Source organism: Trachurus trachurus, assembly GCF_905171665.1.
Source record: "Trachurus trachurus genome assembly, chromosome: 8".
Classification (NCBI taxonomy): Eukaryota; Metazoa; Chordata; class Actinopteri; order Carangiformes; family Carangidae; genus Trachurus; species Trachurus trachurus.
This window is the reverse complement of record NC_139905.1, coordinates 32,244,702-32,264,556: the sequence shown is the minus strand read 5'-3', so window position 1 is coordinate 32,264,556 and position 19,855 is coordinate 32,244,702. Positions and strand designations below refer to the sequence as shown.

General features: G+C 43.7%; 1 protein-coding gene and 1 long non-coding RNA gene across 2 annotated transcripts in view; one reads left to right on the top strand and one right to left on the bottom strand.

Annotated features, from left to right (window-relative positions):
• Window positions 1-19,855, top strand: part of LOC310989756 (NLR family CARD domain-containing protein 3-like) — a gene marked incomplete at both ends in the record, with an annotated part of 47,713 nt that overhangs the window by 8,674 nt on the left and 19,184 nt on the right. The window lies entirely within an intron of this gene.
• Window positions 4,539-18,913, bottom strand: LOC310989619. Its single transcript, XR_014595552.1, has 5 exons — window positions 18,814-18,913; window positions 14,545-14,615; window positions 14,276-14,341; window positions 5,335-5,444; window positions 4,539-4,870 (listed from the first exon to the last, which is right to left on the bottom strand). It is a non-coding gene; the product is annotated as an uncharacterized lncRNA (long non-coding RNA).

The window sequence follows — 19,855 nt, the reverse complement described above, 5'->3', positions numbered from 1 at the left end:
TAAGCAGCCATGCCTATAGACTTATAGTATTATACACATGTACTGTATAGTTTGCGCAATAACACTTACCGCCTTTTTGGAGATGAGACGCTTAGCTGGCGCTTTGGTGCGTGGCTCCAAAGATGATGCTGGCTGACGTTTAACTGCAGTCGTCTGTAACACAGAAACATTGCAAAGAAATTAGAACCTGGATTTATGAATAAATAAAATAAAAAGAAATACCTTGCATTAATGGGCTTCAATGAAACGTTACATTCGCTGTGAGGCCAAACCCAAGAGCAGAGAGGAACTGATCTCCGCGATAGAGTCATTTTGGAAACATAAGCTCACCAAAGAGGCCTGCAACAGATACATTGACCACTTGGACAGAGTCATCGAGCAGGTCATAGCACTAAAGGGAGGACCGACTGGCATGTGACTGCATTGCAGACTGCGAAAAATGCCCAGGGCCGAAGGATCTCCTGCTGAAAGACTGATGTGCACACTACGCAGATTTGGGGACACAATCTGCTTTAAATTGCCTACTGCACTGTTCTGTATACCTATCGATTTTTTTTAAATAAAAATGTTTTATTGGAAGCACGTAGGCTTTGGGAAGTCTGAATTCCAGTCACTACACATCTGAAACGAACGTGATGTAAAGTAATAACTTTTTTTTTTTTAAATGCAGCAAACCAGAAGAAGAAAATACTACTTTTTTAAAACAAATGCTCCAAACGAACCATGTTCGCTCTATTGAAAGTAATGAGCTTAATAGACATATTAGCACCTCCATTATCTCTGACCGAATAGACTGTGTGCTTGTAATAATTGCTGTGACCACAGCTGGACACAATGGTCTATAACCGTCTATAACACATTAGCGACATATTAGCACCTCCATTATCTCTGACCAATAGGTGTGCTTGTAATAATTGTTGTGACCACACAAGGGTCTATAACTGTCTATAACACATTAGCGACACATTAGCACCTGCATCATGTGCTTGTAATAATTGCTGTGACGACAGCTGGACACTGTAACACATTAGCATCCTCTTTATCTCTGACCAATGGGTGTGTTTGTGGATACTTCACTCAAGTACATTGTCAGACAAAAGTCCTGCCCCCCACAGTAGGCTACTTCACACAGCTGTTTGCTTTGAACAGAAAAACCGGTTCCTCACACTTCTCAGTTCATAAGTTTCATAAGCCGGAGGACAAAAATGTAGGGGAGAGCAGGGTCGAAAGTAACATTTTTCAAATAAATGTCATTTAAAAAGATAGTATTACAGAAAGAGACATTTTTTTGTTGTGATCACCATCTCATATGTGTTCTCTATCAGGTGTTATTTTGTAAAAATGTGAAACAACGTCGGTGTAATTTGACTTTGAAGAGAAGCTGCGCTTTGTGACTTTCGTCCCTCACGGCAGGTTTGTGAGGTGCAGGGAAAGGATCAGGCGGTTCTTTGGTTTCAAAAATACTCTTACTTTATTTACTACAAAAGATTAAAACTTTGGGGAAGGGGGAAGGGGAAGAATAGGGTCGTGGTTCCTGGAGCGCGCTTGGCCGCGTCCACAGCTCGGCTTTAATTAAGGGGGGGACACCCCCCATTCAGGGAGTGACGACACATCCAGCTGAAGGTGATTCCCTCGTTAAGCCGCCGCTGCCAGTAGACGCAACAGCAGGACGAAAGTAACAGGGGGGTGGGTCAAAAGTAACACGACAATATAAACTGGACTTGTTCTTATTTTTCTTGTTTTTATTTAAAATGTCTGACAATGCTCTTGTTAATATGTGATTACAAACATATTGTGACCTTTATCTTATTTAAATTTTTTGGGGAGAGCCGGGTCGATTGATACACTTTTCATTTAAACGTCTTTTTCAAAGATGACGTTATGTACACAAACATTTTTATCATGTGATCAACAACTCACATGTGTATTCTCTTAGTTACAAGTGTAATTTAACACATATGTTGGATGATCGCGCTGTTTTATAACTTTGAACGTAAGTTGACATTTGTCTCAAACGCCCCACCTATGCGGGTCGTTTGAGACACAGAGGAGGATGTTTTAAACAGAAACTACTGTCATTACTCTCGTTTTTATGCAGCATATCAGACAACATACTAGTGTACTCGTCATTGCCAAAATGTCACATAATTTCTCACAATATAAATAGGTCAAATAAATATTTTTGTCCCGTGCGTAATTGTCAAGATCCGCATTTCGATTAAACTCACCTTTCTTCTTTTGTACGAGTTGTTGGACGACTGCATTTTCATTTCATTGACTTATTTCCCTGTCCTAAGTCATGTTTATGGATACACAGTTGAACATATTGTCATTTTACCCTCGGCATTTTCCCCTCACTTTGCTGAATATCTGTTGATTCATGTCATAAACACGAACATTAAAAATATGTGGTGTTTATTAAAATTACATGTTGTTCATTCAAATCGGTTGTTGTTCATTGCAAAACAGTTAGGCTATTAATTTGGTGATTTATATACAGATATTGATCGCGCAGTGTGACCACAGTCACTACGCACGGTGGCGTGAGGGACATTTGAAACAGCTGTATCAATCGTCCCTGCAGCGACTACTGACACTCCAACCTGTTTTGCCTCTAAACTTCAAAACTATGACATTTCATAATTTAGGACCTGTTTATGTACGAATTCATCTGTTGTTAGGTCATATTATTATTGCATGAAACACACAATACAACTTTTGATCACAAAAAAACTATCGCACCTAACATTTTACTTTCCGTAGTCAAAAACCAGTTCGCGCTAATAACTTTTGAATGGCGTGACGTAATTTCACAAGCTTTCCCAGGATTGGTCGGTGTTGAGTGCTGAACATAGTGACAAAATCTGACGGCTCAAGCTTGTGTGGTTTTCGAGGAAATCGCTGTGTATCAATCGTCCCGTGTATCAATCGACCCGGCTCTCCCCCCTACATTTAATTTTTAGAACGAACGATCAATGACGCTCATTTGGATTTTTTTTTTTAAACGTTTGTAGATCGCTTATTAGCATGCTCATTCTCTCAGCATTCTCAGTTCAAAAGTTTCATAAGCCGGAGGACAAAAATGTAGAAGCCGATGGGAAAAAGAGAAGAAATATCGTCGTGTTTCATGTAGGCTAATAAAATAAAACACCGATCCTGTGAGGAAGAAGAGAAAAAGCATGTGGTCCGACCTGACCCGAGTTATTGAATGTTTAGCCTACGTTTATTTAGAAGAAGTTTGATTAAACTTGTAAATGAATGCTGCTCTGGATCGATCAGATTCTTTCCTCATATTCTGATTATTTTTAAACTGTGGCCAAACAGTCTCGCTTTCAATAAAACACACTCGCATTCTATTACAATCAGTGAAATATATGAAAACAATATAAAACACAGTTTTTTGTTTGGATAAGCTTCATTTTTAAAAGCGCAATGTTCAACTGTCAGAAATTAAAAGCAGCCTCCTCTTGTTGTATTTGCAGCAACACTGTTGATTCAGGCTGCAGCTTTTTTGTATGCTCGAGCCTAGGCTACTTTCCATTAAAACAACCTGCTGCTCTTGGCTGAAACAAAGTCACTGGTAACAAAATCAGCATCTAATCTGTCCCTTCAAATTGTGTGTTTGGAGTAGCTGCTGACAGATGTGCATTAATGCTTCGCTCGTGAGTCCAGCCGCATCGGGTCCAGGCTGCTGGCACGGACAAAGCAGCTTAGAAACTGTTAAACGAGCGATCGTCGGCTGAGTGGATTGTTACATTCACCAGAACTTGCAGAAAATAGATATGAGACAATTTAGCCTGCTCAAACTTGGAGCCAGACCCGGCCAGGAGAGATCAAAAATATGGAGGAGTCCAGGACCCCCATGAGAACCACTGATCCTGTTGAACGTAGGCTACAGACCACTGTGATACAATATAAACAACACCATTGATCACCGGCGTAGCGGTCCCTCTCTCCATTCATTGTCTAGCTCTCTCGACCACAGCTGCAAATGAAGTACCTATGGCCTATGAACAGCGCCACTCTCCATTGCAGCTACGTTGTGGTCAAACGTGGAATTACCCCCAAAATCTTTTGAGCTGCATCTCAGTACGATGCTTCCACCTAGTGGCTACAATGTGACCTACAATTTCACGCAACGCGTGAATCACGCTTTCCGTGAGGGAAACGTCCAAATGAAACTAGTACCCACTGTAGCAACAGAAAGGATTTTCTAGTCCCAGATGAGTGAACTCTGAGCTGACGACATTCTTGGTCCCTGACACAGACTTTCCCAAACTAAACCAATACCATGTCGCCAACACAGCTGATGGGGAAAGCCAAACACTGCGATTACTCCAGATTATTTAAAAGCCCAAAAGTCAGAGAGAGAGAGAGAGAGAGAGAGAGAGAGAAACATAGAGGTATCTTCTGTTTCATCCAACGAAATATTCAGCCCCAGGCCATATTTTATTTTCACCGCGGTCACAACTAGTGTCTCTTTGACCTGCACATACAGAAGGGAACAACCACTGGGCTAAAACGGGGCTGTATATACACTAAAAAATGGGTATTTAATTGTTCTAAAATTTGAGTTTGGCACCTGAAAGGAGCACTCTACAGGAGGTTGATTAAGTTTGTGATTTATTTTCATGAGTAACATAACGTTTCTAAAATTATAAAAATAAGTATTCATACTTGTTGTATAATCACACATACAAACTACCAGGAAAAAACCTTTCTTTGTGAGGACCACCTTCGCTGTCTCTACCACCTTCATCGCCTTCATTGTCCCCGATGCTGTCATCATCTCCCTCAGCTTGACTGTCTTCCTCGTCTTCGTCATCTCCATCATCCTGCTCACCTTCGTCCAGCTCTAGGTCCAATTCATCTACAGAAAAGCATATTTGATGCAAAAAATAAATATCATTGTTGTTGCAGGTCTGTACTTCTGACATGTTATTTTTGGTATAATTTACCAAAACACTACGGCATATTTACTTTATACAGTATATTCCAGGGCTGTATTTACATCCTACCAATTCAGAAAATGAACAAAATGCTGCATACAACTTTGTTACTTTTATCAGTCTCACTCATTTGTTGAATTTATACCAGGGGTCTCCAACCTTTTTTCCTCTGAGAGCTACTTTTGGAAATTGAAAATGGCCGAGAGCTACACTGTAACATTAACTCTTTACGTTCGTAAAATCTGTGTTTCCCACTCTTCATGAAAATAGTAGCCTATTTAAGCCTCTATAATACACAATACTAAAATTTTCTACTCGATATCAACACTTAGGAATCTCTCTCTCTCTAACGTCCTCTCCCACTACAGCTGAGTTCTTCTAGTACCTCCTCAGTGGGGCGGGGTTGTGTCCGGGGCGATGGCGGGTCCACATTGTCTCTCTTTTTTTCGAGCCTCTCATCAGCAGAGGAAACATGATCATCTAGTGCTCCCCATCCTAGGCAGGAAAAAAGAAACCTTTATATTAAACCAAAAGAATCCATAACTGAAATGTGTTAGTGTTGCATTGTGACATGAACAAAGTCAGTTAAAATGGTATAATAGACAATTTCCATACCAGGACAAGGAAAATTGGAAATGTGGAATATAAAGTTTTAACCATGTCACTACACTATAATATATTGATTAAAGCAGAAGTAAGTGATATATTTGTGTTAATATAAGTCTTAAATAGTTATATCTTCCGACAGCAATCACTTCTATAGAGTGTTTGGACCGAAACACGGGTCTGTCAGTCACTCTGCTCTGCTCTGAGCCCAGGAGAAAACATTTATCGTATCCTACAGTTTTTATCCAATGAGGAGAGAGAACAGCATGCAGGGCTGTGTGTGCAGCCAAGGGACTGTAAAGTTTTGGAAGGAAGACTCCGATGCACTTTGTGACTCTTACACACTTTTAGTTAGCTTTTCCAAACACAAGAATACAGCATAACTCCTATACAAAACCCGTGTTACACTTCCGTGCTATCCGTCTTTCTCTGAACTATATTTTTTCTCTTCTTCCGGCTTAACCAACACAATACCAACTGAAGAGCGCCTCCTTCTGGACGAACTACAACATTGCATGCACAACAACATTACAACCCTCCTTTCTTCACTTTTCTTTTTTTTTCTTTTAAACATTATTCAAAGTCAGTGAGGTATGATGGTGGCCCTCTATTCATTCTGACTGGATATCTGCGAACAGGTGACTGTGACCCAGACAGGTCAGGGGCCACAGGTCCTGGAGTTTGTTCAGGAAGGATTTCAGTCCAGTCTATGACATCTTGTCCACTCCTTGTGATTGTTGCTCCACCAGACTCAGAGGGGTGATTTTTATCCGCCGGCAGAGTCTTAAAGTGAGATGAGTTTCTTGTGATGACATTGTCATTGCGTTTAGCTGTCACCATGGTACCTTTGACAGCAATGACTTCGTAAGGGCGGGGATTGTAAGCAGGGCATAACTTTCCTCCCTTCCTTTGACGACACAGGACCATGTCACCCACTTTCAGAGTCCGAGGAGCAGCATGGCGCCTCCTGTCGGCATCATGTTTCATCCGGTTCTTTGCCACAGCATCTGCCTGTCGTACTGCTGAATCAAACTGAGACTGGAAAGGAAGAGGAGCTTCAGGTAACTTGATTCTGAGTGGCCTCCCAAACAGTACATCAGCCGGAGCCGTCCCAGTCGAGCAGTGAGGCGTGGCCCGGTAATTGCGGAGGAAAGCATACAGAGTCTGTTTCCAAGGGCGGCCTTCAACATGTGCAGCACGTATTGCCTTTTCAAGGGTGCGCATAAAACGTTCGGCCTCCGCATTAGCCTGAGGCCAGAGGGGAGTGATTTTTCTATGTTTAAATCCCAGGTATGTTGCAAAATCAGCAAATTCTGAGCTTTGGAAGGGTGGGCCATTGTCCGTTTTGACCTCACGTGGAATTCCCAGTGTAGAGAATATTTTGTCAAGTTTAGGGATTGTGGCTCTGGCTGATGTGGATTGTAGAATTTCCACCTCTGGATATCTGGAGTATTCGTCAATGACCACCAGAAGGTAGTCACCAGAGGGGAATGGGCCACAAAAATCTACACCAACTTTTTCCCAAGGTGACGATGGCAGCTCAGACATGTGAAGAGGTTCTACTTTGTGATGGGGTACAACGGCCTGACATGGGATGCAGCCAGCGATCATGTTCTCCACCTGCTTGTCAATACCAGGGAACCAAACTTTTTCTCTGATCAGCTTCTTTGTTTTGACCAGCCCCTGGTGACCTTCGTGTGCAAGTGATATTGCCCGGACCTGCAAAGAGGAGGGAATAACAATCTTTGTACCCCGTAATACAACATCATTAGTAGCAGTCACTGTCAGTTCATCTTTGATTTTGCTGAATGACTGAAGTGCAGCACTGTCAACTCCATCGGCAAAATCCTGTTTGTCAGAAAGTGACTGCCATGAGTTTTCTTTAATGAGGTGAATGACTTTGCAGAGAGTAGGATCATCTTTGGTTGCAACCTGGATTTCAGTCAGAGTCATTGCCTTGGGGACAGCATTTACAGTAACAAAATTTACATACTCTTCTGCTTCATGTTCAGTGTGTGAAATATCCTGAGACACATGTGACACTTGTGCAGGGTGGCGCGACATATAGTCTGCTGGGTTGTCCTTACCAGACTTGTAACGGACAGTGTAGTTGTAGGGCTGCAAACGTAGACTCCATCGTTCAATGCGAGCAGGGGGCTTGGATTTGGGGTTGTTGAAAATCCATTCCAAAGGTTTGTGATCAGTGACAAGGGTAAACGGGGCTCCATAAAGATACATGTGAAAATGTTCACAACCCCAAACAATGGCGAGAGCTTCACGCTCTGTTTGTGAATATTTTTGTTCAATGGGGGATAAAGCCCTGCTCGCATAACTTATCACTCTGGCTGGTTCATGTGGATTGTTTCTCTGTGCCAATACAGCCCCAAGACCCACTGGACTTGCATCAACCACCAGTTCAGTTAGTTTGCATGGGTCAAAATAAGTCATGACAGCATCACTCGTTAGACTTTGTTTCATTTTATCAAGGGACTTTTGGTGTTCCTCTGTCCATGTCCAGCGAGTATTTTTTTTTGTAAGTTCCCTTAAAGGTTGAGTTATTGTGGCAAAGTCTTTGATGAAGCGGGCACTGTAATTTGCCATGCCGAGAAGACTGTGGACCTCGCTGGCATTGGTTGGGGCGGTAGCATCATGCAGTGCTTGAACCTTGCTGGGATCTGGAGAAAAACCTCCATCTGAGAATGTGTATCCAAAAAAATCCAGAGTAGATTGTGCGTATGAGCATTTGGCTTTGTTGAGAGTCAGGTTTTTTTCTTTGAGTCGCTGAAACGTGGCCCTCAAAGCTTGATCATGTGCAGCCCTTGTTTTGCCAAACACCAGAATGTCATCACTTAAGTTGATAACTCCTGGGATGCCATCCAGGGCTTGCTGAATGGCATTTTGGAATACCTCTGCAGCTGAGGAAACTCCGAAACTCAGTCTTTTATAACGCCGCAGGCCCACGTGAGTGGAGAACGTTGTGATGTATCGTGAGGATGGCTCTAGTTCCAGCTGATGATATCCACAATTTAAATCCAGCTTCGAGAAGAATCTGGCTCCATTGAGTGCTTGTATTACATCATCTACTGTAGGAGTGAGATGTCTTTCTCGTTCAATGGCCTGATTTGGTACTCTCATGTCAACACAAATGCGCACTGCTTCTGGGTCTTTTGGCTTTGGGACAGGAACAATTGGAGAAACCCATGGAGTGGGCCCATCTACTTTCTCAATGATGTCAAGGTCCTCTAACCGTTGTAATTCCGCCTCAAGTCGCTTCCTGACATGAAATGGTACTCTTCTGTGTGGTTGTGTGACTGGAGGAATGTCTCTTCTTATGTGCAGTTTGACCTGAAGGTCCTTTAATTTGCCCAGCCCATGGAACAGGTCAGCATATTCAGTGATAATATCACTTACTGCATTCACCTCTGTCTGATCAGAGGATATTGTAGGCTGTATGTGCTGACGTGGGGATGCGTGGAGTGTGTTAGCAACTTTAATTAGTCCCAGTTGACTTGCAGTGTTGAAGCCAAGTAAACAGCCATTACTGCCTCGAAGCACATAGAAGGTTGCATTGGTGAATCGTGACTTGGATTCTATCAGTGAGGTGAATTTGCCTATGGTAGGCAGTGGGGTGTGTGAACCATAGGGAAAAATGGGGACTGTGGATTTGGTGAGTGAAGGCTTATATCTCAGTCTCTGATAGGTTGTTTCATCAATGATGTTTACAGTCGCTCCAGAATCAAGCATCACTTTGATGTTGCAGTCACTAACCTTTATCTTTGCATGTGGGAGATGTGTTCTTGGTTGAGTAACAGTGTACAGATATTCTTCAGAAGACTCTGTGTCTGCAGTGCTTGCTGCTTGAGATGTTGTGCTGCTATTTCCACTGGTATGCACATAATGCACTTTGTGTTCATCTCTGATGTTGCTTTGTGGTCTCCTAGAGCGACAGCATTTTGCAAAATGTCCTCGTTTTCCACAAGCATTACATATTTTCCCCCGTGCCGGGCACGGCATACCTTCTCGGTGGGGAAAAGTACCAGAACAGTTGTAGCATCTTTTCTTTACAGCTCCTCTCTCCATCTCAACCGCCATAACATCTTCCCTTGAATGTCCTTGTGTTGCACATTGTTGCGTTGATTCCATACCTGATGCCTGAATTTCTGCAAGTGCCATGGTCCTGCCGAGTGAGAGGAGTTCCGCTAGTGTCATCTCCGGTTTCTGTAGAGCTTGACGCCGTAGTTTATTGCATGTGCATGTCTGAATGATCATGGTCTTGATCTCCCTCTCCACATCTGGAAAATCACAAGTCGCCGCTAACTGCCGTAGCCGTACGTGATATGAGTCCAGCGTTTCCCCTGCTAGTTGTGTAGCTTGTCTGAATTTATAGGTCTCATAGGCGATGTTGATTTTAGGAGAAAAGTACTCACTCAGTTTGTCTTTTGCGCGTTTATAGTCTTTTGCTTCCCCAGTGTCAGTAAGTGTGTCAAAGATGTCTTGTACACCGTCTCCAGCGTAGTGTAAAAGCATTGCACGTTTTCTTGTATCATCCTTTATATCCAGAGCGACAATGAAGTTTTCAAAGCGCTGTAACCACTTCTTCCAGCGTACGGATGAGGTTTGATCTTCGTCGACGTCAAAAGCAGGGAATGACGGCAGTGCAGCAGCCATGTTCGTGGAGAAAAAAAAAATTAAATCCTCGTCGCCAGTGTAAAGTTTTGGAAGGAAGACTCCGATGCACTTTGTGACTCTTACACACTTTTAGTTAGCTTTTCCAAACACAAGAATACAGCATAACTCCTATACAAAACCCGTGTTACACTTCCGTGCTATCCGTCTTTCTCTGAACTATATTTTTTCTCTTCTTCCGGCTTAACCAACACAATACCAACTGAAGAGCGCCTCCTTCTGGACGAACTACAACATTGCATGCACAACAACATTACAGGGACGCCGTGAATGTGGTGACGTAGGGACGAGGACTGTTATGGTGCGTTCAAGGAAACTCGTAACTCGTGTTTTTCCGACCTGTGAAGTGGTACCAGTTCGATCTGGTACGACTTCACGGGTCAGAAGTTACGAGTGGCCGTTATAGTGACTTTCACAGGTAAAACAGGTCGGAAAAACACGAGTGGGTTGCCTGAAACGCTACAAAGTCGTAAGTTGTGACTTGAAGCTGTAATTTACGGTTTCAAAAGCCTGCCTGGAACGCAGCATTAGCCAAAACGACCGGATCGCTTACTTCTGCTTTAAGCACATGTCTGAAATGAATGAAAACTGAACAACAAATATATCTTGATTTTTAAATAACTAGAATATAATAGGGACATAACGGTATCAGTAATACCAAAAGTCACGATAAGAAAAGTGACTCAATATTATCGTGGGCATGTACAATAAGAAATTATGGCGCTTCTGGCAAATACTGCAGTTTCAATGTGAGACGGTTGTCCATGTCTCGCGTCAGCCGACTGTTAAAGGATTAGTTGGCTAGTTGGCTGGGGTCACGGAAATAAAGCGTTTTGCTTCTCAAAACAATATGCGTTCAAAAGAGTGAAAGTTGGACCCACAGCTATTGACCCCTTGCAGCTACGTCACAATTAGAACGTTACGCGAGAGGCGACGCCATGACGGACGGCAGAAAGTGCTCAGTGATAATGTACTGCTCCATAGACTGTATGGGTGCCGTCCAACAATGTGGCTCGATCACTTCACACTACAACCTCACAGCATTATCACTTATTTAAAATAGAATATCTACTCATCCGTTGCAATATTCTGTTTGTTTTTTTGTTATTCGCCGTAGAATATCTCAGTTTTCTGTGCTTTTTCCACTGCTAAGGAGCTAACGTCAGTCAGTGCCACACTCCCCATACAGCAGCTGCTCCTGTCTTTGCTGCTGCTAACTACAGTTAACGGACCTGGAAAGTAAAACCTGGTCCGACCCGTGGGTGTTGAAGACCTGACCCGACGTCTGTATAATTAGTGATCATTCTCTGATTAAAGCCGGCTGAAAAATAAAAGAAAACAGGAAGCCGTCTTCGTTGTAATCGCCGCGATCCGGCGGCGGCAACTACGTTGTGACGGTGCTATGTTTAATAGGAGCGTTAGCTGTTGTTAGCCACAGCATGTAGCTCAGCTAGTTAGCTTCAACTGTGTTTACATCGACTATACACTGTAGATAAACTAACTTATAATGGCATCGATAACGTGTCTGTATATCTTCACACTGGTCCTGTTGCTCATGTAACCCCGCTGCCAGTGACCAGCCCCCGGTTCTTAGCTCTAGCCCAGCAAGGAGTTGGTGCTTCAGACCAGTTTTAACCGGTTCTTAGCTCTAGACCAGCAAGGAGTTGGTGATTCAGACCAGTTTTAACCGGTTCTTAGCTCTAGACCAGCAAGGAGTTGGTGCTTCAGACCAGTTTTAACCGGTTCTTAGCTCTAGACCAGCAAAGAGTTGGTGCTTCAGACCAGTTTTAACCGGTTCTTAGCTCTAGACCAGCAAGGAGTTGGTGCTTCAGACCAGTTTTAAGAACCAATAACCGGTTCTTAAGCGGTGGAAAAGCAAAGAACTGGTGCTAGTCAGGCTCTGGCTCCGAACCAGCACTGGAACCAGCTCAGTGGAAAAGGAGGGGAAACCCTACAACCACGGTATGTCACAAAACTATAACGCGCCCATTCAATTACATTGACGTTCACTGTTCTTTTGCCGTCCATCATGGCGTCCGCAGCTACCGCGAGTGGAACGTGACGTCACGTGCAAGGGGTCAATAGCTGTGAGAGACAGGGTGACCAGGTGATGATCAGTAATGCAGCGCAGTGCGTGATGGAAGATCAGCCCGACAAATGTACACAGACTATCAGACAATCAGGACGATTATTTCCACTGTGCTCTGGCTCAGCTGACCGGTGGTCAGATGGCGGTTATAGATCTTCACATGTTGAACTCTTTTAAACAAAGGGCAGCCAAATGCCAGGCTAGAGAGAGAACTAGCGAGGCTCCTCTGTTCTTTTATTTTTTTCCAGCAGCACTGTCCGGTGCAGGTGATGCACGCTGTCTGTCTGTGTATGTTTGTCCGTCTGATCTTCCACCATGGACTGTGCTGCAACAATCACCCATCACTCTTTCTGCTCTAACCTCTTTTATACAGTCTATAGCTCTAACTCCATCTGGCGAAGTTCAGCATTACATAGCCTATTGAGGTTCATAAAGCTCTCCCTTTAGCTCTGTGCTAAAACAAGGGATGGCTTCATCACTTGTGTCATAATCAGATATGATTGAAACAGCTGATGGAAACGTGCACAGCTGTCTACAGGTGGCAGCGTGCAGTGATGCGATGGGAGAGAAAGTAGCACCAAGTGATTGCGAGGTCTGAGAGGAGCTCGTTTTTTTTTCCGACTTATAATGAACACACCATAAGTGTCGGGAGTCACTGTCGGGATGCGAGTAACAGCTGTAAACTCGTCCCTCTGCATATTAACAATGAGCCTGTCCGTCTCTCTGCCGGTGCCGCGGTCACACTGTGTGTTACAGGAATTATTAAAACACACAACGTAGTGTACGGATTGTTTGACAGTTTGTTTTGATACTACATGTTTTACCCGGTTTCTCTGTGTCCACTGCTATTTGATTTGCCACTCAGGCCTTGTCCACACGAGCCCGGGGATTTTTGAAACCAGAGTTTTGCTCCGCGTCCACACGAGTGGTGTAATAAAAACACTCCGTATACACGCAACCGTGGAATCCGCTACCAAGTGACGCAATGCACATGTAATATGCCACAACCATAGACTGTGGCGATGTAAGGTAACAACTTCAGCTTTTCACTTCCCTGTCCCTCCTCTCTCTCTCTGCCTGTTTTAACTCCATCTGGCGAGGTTCAGCATCACATCAGGTTCATTAAGGTCTCCATTTGGCTCTGTGCTAAAACAAGGGATGGCTTCATCACTTGTGTCATAATCAGATATGTTTATGTGAACTATCCGAGCAGTAAACTCAGTGAAACAGCTGATGGAAACACACAGCCGTCTACAGGCGGCAGCGCGCAGTGATACGGAGGGAGAGAAAATAGCGCCAACCGATTGCGAGGTCTGACTTTTTCGTGGACAACGGTTTTGTGATGCAAATGTATCACTCTTTTGAACGCATATTGTTTTGAGAAGTAAAACGCTTTATTTTCATAACCCCAGCCACCTAGCCAGACTACATTAGTCAACACCAAAACCAGACCGGAACTCCGCTGACGGGACACAGTCCGGGGAAAGTCACTGTCACAGCACGTAACTGGTGATGGGGACGCCACATAGATTCATGTCAAAAGACCCGAACTATCCTTTTAATCCTTTGGCTACTGGCAAAGGGGCTGTGAGCGACTGGTAGCTCGCGAGCAACGTGTTGGAGACCCCTGCTTTAACATAATCTTTAATATAATTCATAACCAACCTCTGCATCCTCATCTGTGAAGTATGAGGGCTTTGTCAGAAAGGTGTCCTCATAATTCAGGTGTGTCAGGTGAACATCTGACACACAGCACAGTTTGCTGCCTGATCAACATGAAAGGTGGGGGAGGGGACTGTCCTTGCAGGACACTGTGTCCTCACAGTCCTGCGCTGTGTCAGGTAGTTAACAACATTCAACAGTGTATGGACTCGTGAGCACTGTCATAGAACAGATTTATGATTGGATGTAAAAGCATGTCATCACAAGAGTACAGTCAACTTACAGAGTTATCCTTCGATGTTGCAGGATTGGAACCGACCCGTCATCCGGTCATCACTTCCACCAGCAGCTTCCTGTATGTGTGTGTGTGAGAATGACAATAACAAATCTGAGATTACTTTAAGCAGAAACAATACTCTTTCATTCCAAAAATCATCAGTAATGACACCGCCATGTTTACTGCAGAAATGTCAGTACTACAATAAAGACCTGAAGGATCCAAAGCATTTCTAACATATTAAAGCAAGTAACTGTGAAGGTACAAAGCACAACTTGCCTTTTCTGATGCTGCCTCGCTTTCATTGGCCTTCAGCCTTCAGGTCACATGGTGCTTCACAGGGTTCCTGAAATTGGACAGAGGAAATATAGTGTTGTCTCATCACGCTATCACTTAGTGGTCATGTAAAAGAAGACATGAAAAATGTGTCATGTGCAGATGTACACATGCCTACAATGACCAGGCTGGCCATCTACTACACCTAATGCTGTGAACCTGTTCAATATTCATTCATTAAATATCACACCCAAGAGCGACAACAGCGCCCACTGATCTGTATTGAGACTGTTGTTATTCCTTCACCCGGGTCAAAGGATGCTGTGTGTAAAACCACGCTGTGGTGCAGACGATGGCCTTGCGACAACCTCGCCCCCGCTGAGGAGGAACTAGAAGAACTCAGCTGTAGTGGAAGAGCACCTTTACTGAGCCCAGCTGTGCCGTGCCGTGACTGTGTAGTCGAAAAGCGCCACAAGTCTCCTGAACCCTCCACTTGCAGTTGACTTGAAAATCGTCACTTACGCTGATTTTAATCTAAGTCCTCACAGGTGGAAGAATAGCTAAATGCACACAGGTTCCCCACACACTGTAATGATTGCTGCTTTAGGTTTTCCTGCAACAGTGAGGATTTAGACTAAAAACACAGTCTAAGTGATGCTTTCAATTGTGGTGATTGCAGGAGGCTTGGATGAAGTTACACAAGCAGTTCGGAGCCATTTTAAGATTTTCAGGGGCTGGTTTACTACTTCTTTTTTTTTTTTACAGAATTGGTTTCCTTTGATATTTCAGAAAGTGTTGGTGGATTAAAAAAACTTCTTAGATAATGAGGATAATGATGTTAGCATGTGAACCGCTGTGTGCGAATGTGGGGTAGGGGGTTGGCTAACATCACATGAAAGCACACGTCATCCACCCTCATCCTCAAGTGGATGACGTGTCGTGTGCTTCCCCCTCTTGATGCTCTATGGTCTGTTTCCAATATCCATGTGCCTTTCAATTAACTATTCTTTATTGAATCAATTACTCTTAGTATTAATAGCCTTTGTGTTTTTTCAGCTACTTTTATTAGAAACTAACTTCTTAATTCTTTACTTTTACACCAGGCTACAATTTTAAAGGGATAGTTCAATATTTGCCTATTGCCACAATCCATATAGTCTTAGGAGTAGGTTTGTTACCTTTGTCTCTGCAAGCTGGTTTGAGATCGGCGGGGCAGAGACGAGGTACATGGTACCTTCCGCTTTCCTCAAATACGCAATCTAACAACTCCAAAATGCTCTGGTGGACAAGTTGTGACCTGCACATTCACCACGCTATGAGATAATCATGTATAATTATGTGACATTACAACACATGAAGCAAATACTATGAACTACTTGCACTTTTAAAGTGGAAATGAAGCAGCCAGCCAATTTAACATAATTCATTAAATGGATTCCCAGTGTGCTTAAAATTAGGCAAACTAACACATGAAACACAAGCATTTAGGAGAAAATGGGAGTTAAAAATTGCATTTTTTAGCTTTTTTAGGGTGCAGCCATCTTGTCGTTCGACAGTCCGTGACGTCACGGGGTTGGTTGCCTGCGTTGGCTGACAGCCACAGACAGTGAAAGTGAAGGACATAGCTACAGACAGAGACGGTAAAACATGAAACTGTGGAGGCACTGGATTAGAAGAGACTCAGAGGAGACCTCTACTGTGTTGCTCCTTCTGTGAACTAGTTTTACAAAGGGACAACGAGGAGTTTTGGAAAAGCGAAGCGTTTTCACACTACATTTATGAGCCTCCGCGCGCACCGTAAAATTCTTTTGAGCGGCGCAAGACAGACTCATGTTTTCATTCATCAAGAATTAAAGTCAGAGGTTGGAAGACGATCACATACCGTCGTAGTTCCGACCATAAACGGAGATTCGGCGGCGTTATTCTCATGACTCGTTGCGAAACCGAAAGTAAAAAACACTGGTCGGCTCGACCAGCATTTCCACCACCACTAATAATAACAAAATAACCATAGAGACAGAACGATATATTTATCAAAAATGGGCCCATTAACAAGTGTGGGTAGCGGAGATTCATCCACATTAACGTGAGACTTTTTTATAACCGAATAGAAAGAAACTCCTCGTTGTCCCTTTAACTGCCGCTAATAAGGAGCCGCAGCGGTGGAGCTGTTAAGACTCCTCTGCTGATCTCGGTGTGATCATTTCTACAGCATGTTTACATCCAGTCTGGATGTGATCCACAGGAAACTTCTGATCAACCCTGAAAGTTGATCATTCACCGGATCGGCCCACGTTCACACCGTGATAAGCATCAGTCACCGTGGGGAGAGACAGGCTGGACCCTCTGGTCCCACACCGAGGAGCCTTCACAACCTCACACACACACACACAGCAGCGATCTGATGGCATCTGATAACATCGGTATCAACTGTAATAGCGCCCATCACCATAAAATAAGAAGGGAAAATGACTTCAAAATCTCTGATCTCATCCTCCACGCACCCAGCCCTCAGCAGAAGTATGAGGGCTTTGTCAGAAAGGTGTCCTCATAATTCAGGTGTGTCAGGTGAACATCTGACACACAGCACAGTTTGCTGCCTGATCAACATGAAACGTGGGGGAGGGGACTGTCCTTGCAGGACACCGTGTCCTCACAGTCCTGTGCTGTGTCAGGTAGTTAACAACATTCAACATTATTCAAACTGAATGTTTCATATTCAAACAATAAATATGTCTTACCTTTACTCCAGGTGTCCAAATCAGTCAGCAGCAGCAGTCATCCAGCTCCAACAGTTTAATAATCCACCGATTATTCCCTTTTACATTGCGTTCCTCGCTGCCAGCGTGTTTCATTCATTTGCATTGTGTTGAAAAAAAGAAAAGAAAAAGTTTCAGCTAACGTTAGCTTTAGCTTCAGCTCCTGACAGGAGAGGCTGACAGAGGAGACGGTGGAGCCTCTCCGCTGTCGGTACCGAGTCCAGACCACAGTCCAGAGGACCAGACAGTCCGACACACCGCAGACCGTGTCCGTGTGGAAGTAATGTTGCACCGGGAGAAAACAAAGCGGTGGAACCGGACAACACAGGTCCGGTTGATCAGAAACACGGCTGTTGCCGCCGCTAAAAAACTTTTTTCAACACAATGCAAATTAATGAAACGCGCTGGCCGCGAGGAACGTGATGTAAAAGGGAATAATGGAGCTGGATGACTGCTGCTGCTGACTGATTTGGACACCTGGAGTAAAGGTAAGACATATTTATTGTTTGAATAGTCATCTGCTGAGGGCTGGGTGTGTGGAGGATGAGATCAGAGATTTTGAAGTCATTTTCCCTTCTTATTTTATGGTGATGGGCGCTATTACTGTTAATACCGATGTTATCAGATGCCATCAGATCGCTGCTGCTGTGTGTGTGAGGTTGTGAAGGCTCCTCGGTGTGGGACCAGAGGGTCCAGCCAGAGGGTCCAGCCTGTCTCCAGACTGGATGTAAACATGCTGTAAGAAATGATCACACCGAGATCAGCAGAGGAGTCTTAACAGCTCCACCGCTGCGGCGGCTCCTTATTAGGGGCAGTTAAAGAAAACAGAAGTTTTTTTCTAGTTTTTAACACAGTAAAACTAGTTCACAGAAGGAGCAACACAGTAGAGGTCTCCTCTGAGTCTCTTCTAATCCAGTGCCTCCACAGTTTCATGTTTTACCGTCTCTGTCTGTAGCTATGTCCTTCACTTTCACTGTCTGTGGCTGTCAGCCAACGCAGGCAACCAACCCCGTGACGTCACGGACAGAACTAATGCAAAACGTCAAACTAAACTTAACATTTCTCCTTAATGGTTACATTTCATGTGTTTGAATTTTTAAGTACAGTGGAAAACAGTTTAATGAACTATGTGTATTTGGCTGGCTGCTTCACCTCCACTTTAAAATCCCTCCACCCAGCAGTCATGTCTGGAATATAGTTTCGGCTGCATTTGCCTCGTAAACAACTCTGTGTCGTAATGTTACTCGATTATTTCATATCATGGAGAATGTGCAGGTCACAACTTGTCCACCAGAGCATAGGTACCGTGTGCCTCATCTCTGCCCGTGGATTTCAGAACATGCACTAGCAATTAAGGTAATGAACCTACAGCTATGACTATAGGGAATATGGCAATATGCGAATTTACCAAAATGTTGAACTATCCCTTTAAGGTGACTACACTAGGAGAAACAAACATTAATATATTGGATGAAAAATGTACCTTTTATACTTGTTAATAAACCTTACCTCTAGGAAGGCTTTATCCTCTCCTTGAACAACATGTTCCAGTGCATCCTGGTCAGGAGTCTTTCTCCTCCTCCTCCTCCTCTTCTCAGTCATCTTTCCTGTAATAATGTCCAGATAACATTACATTTTAAACAAGCTTTAATAATTGCCATGTTGCATTCACATTCATTTGAACATTGAAACTGTTGAGTGAGCTATAGCCAAACTGATGTGCCAAACTCACATCAGACATTCTCTCTCAACATTAAACATGTTTAAATCAGGTCAACTGGACTAGACTAGACACCAGACTAGTTTACACAAACAGATGAAGCATTTGATCTGGAAAAATAAGGAGGACTGGCTCATTGCTGTTTTTTTCTCAACATAATCACATGGCATTTGCATACAATCATTGCAGCATTTACAGCAAATTAAATAAACCTGCACAAGCTCAGCCCACAAACCTGAAGTTAACCCTCATTAACACAACGTCCATTTCCACCTCGATCATTCCCTGAATGTTTGATCATCAGAAAATCCATGTTGCTCAGTCTCCCCTCCCTCCTCTCTGCAGCCTGATCTCATGTGAACGCAGCTGACCCGACGTTACTTTAATGACGTTTCTCTCCGCGACTCCTCACCTAACAAACACATGGCTAATTTGCATATGATTGATTTTGCATTTACGGGAAATTATAACATTGCGCAGTTATATTCCACTAACCTGAAGTCTTCCTTCATTAACACTACGTCTATTTCCACCTCAGTCATTCACTGAATGTTTGTTATTCACCTCCATGTTGCTCAGAGCCCCCCTCCCTCCTCCTCCCTCCTCCTCCCTGCAGCTTGATCTCACGTGAACCAGCTGATCTGACTTTACTTTAATGACGTTTCTCTCCGCGAGGGCTTCACCCCACAAACGTACTACGAAAAGCTTAAAGCTTGTTTCCACATGTGACTGGGATGCATCAACTAGGAGACGGGCTGATGGACATTTTGTTTGGCTGAGCGAGATAGGCCTACAGAGTGAATGGAGAGAGGGAGAGAGCGACATTGAAAA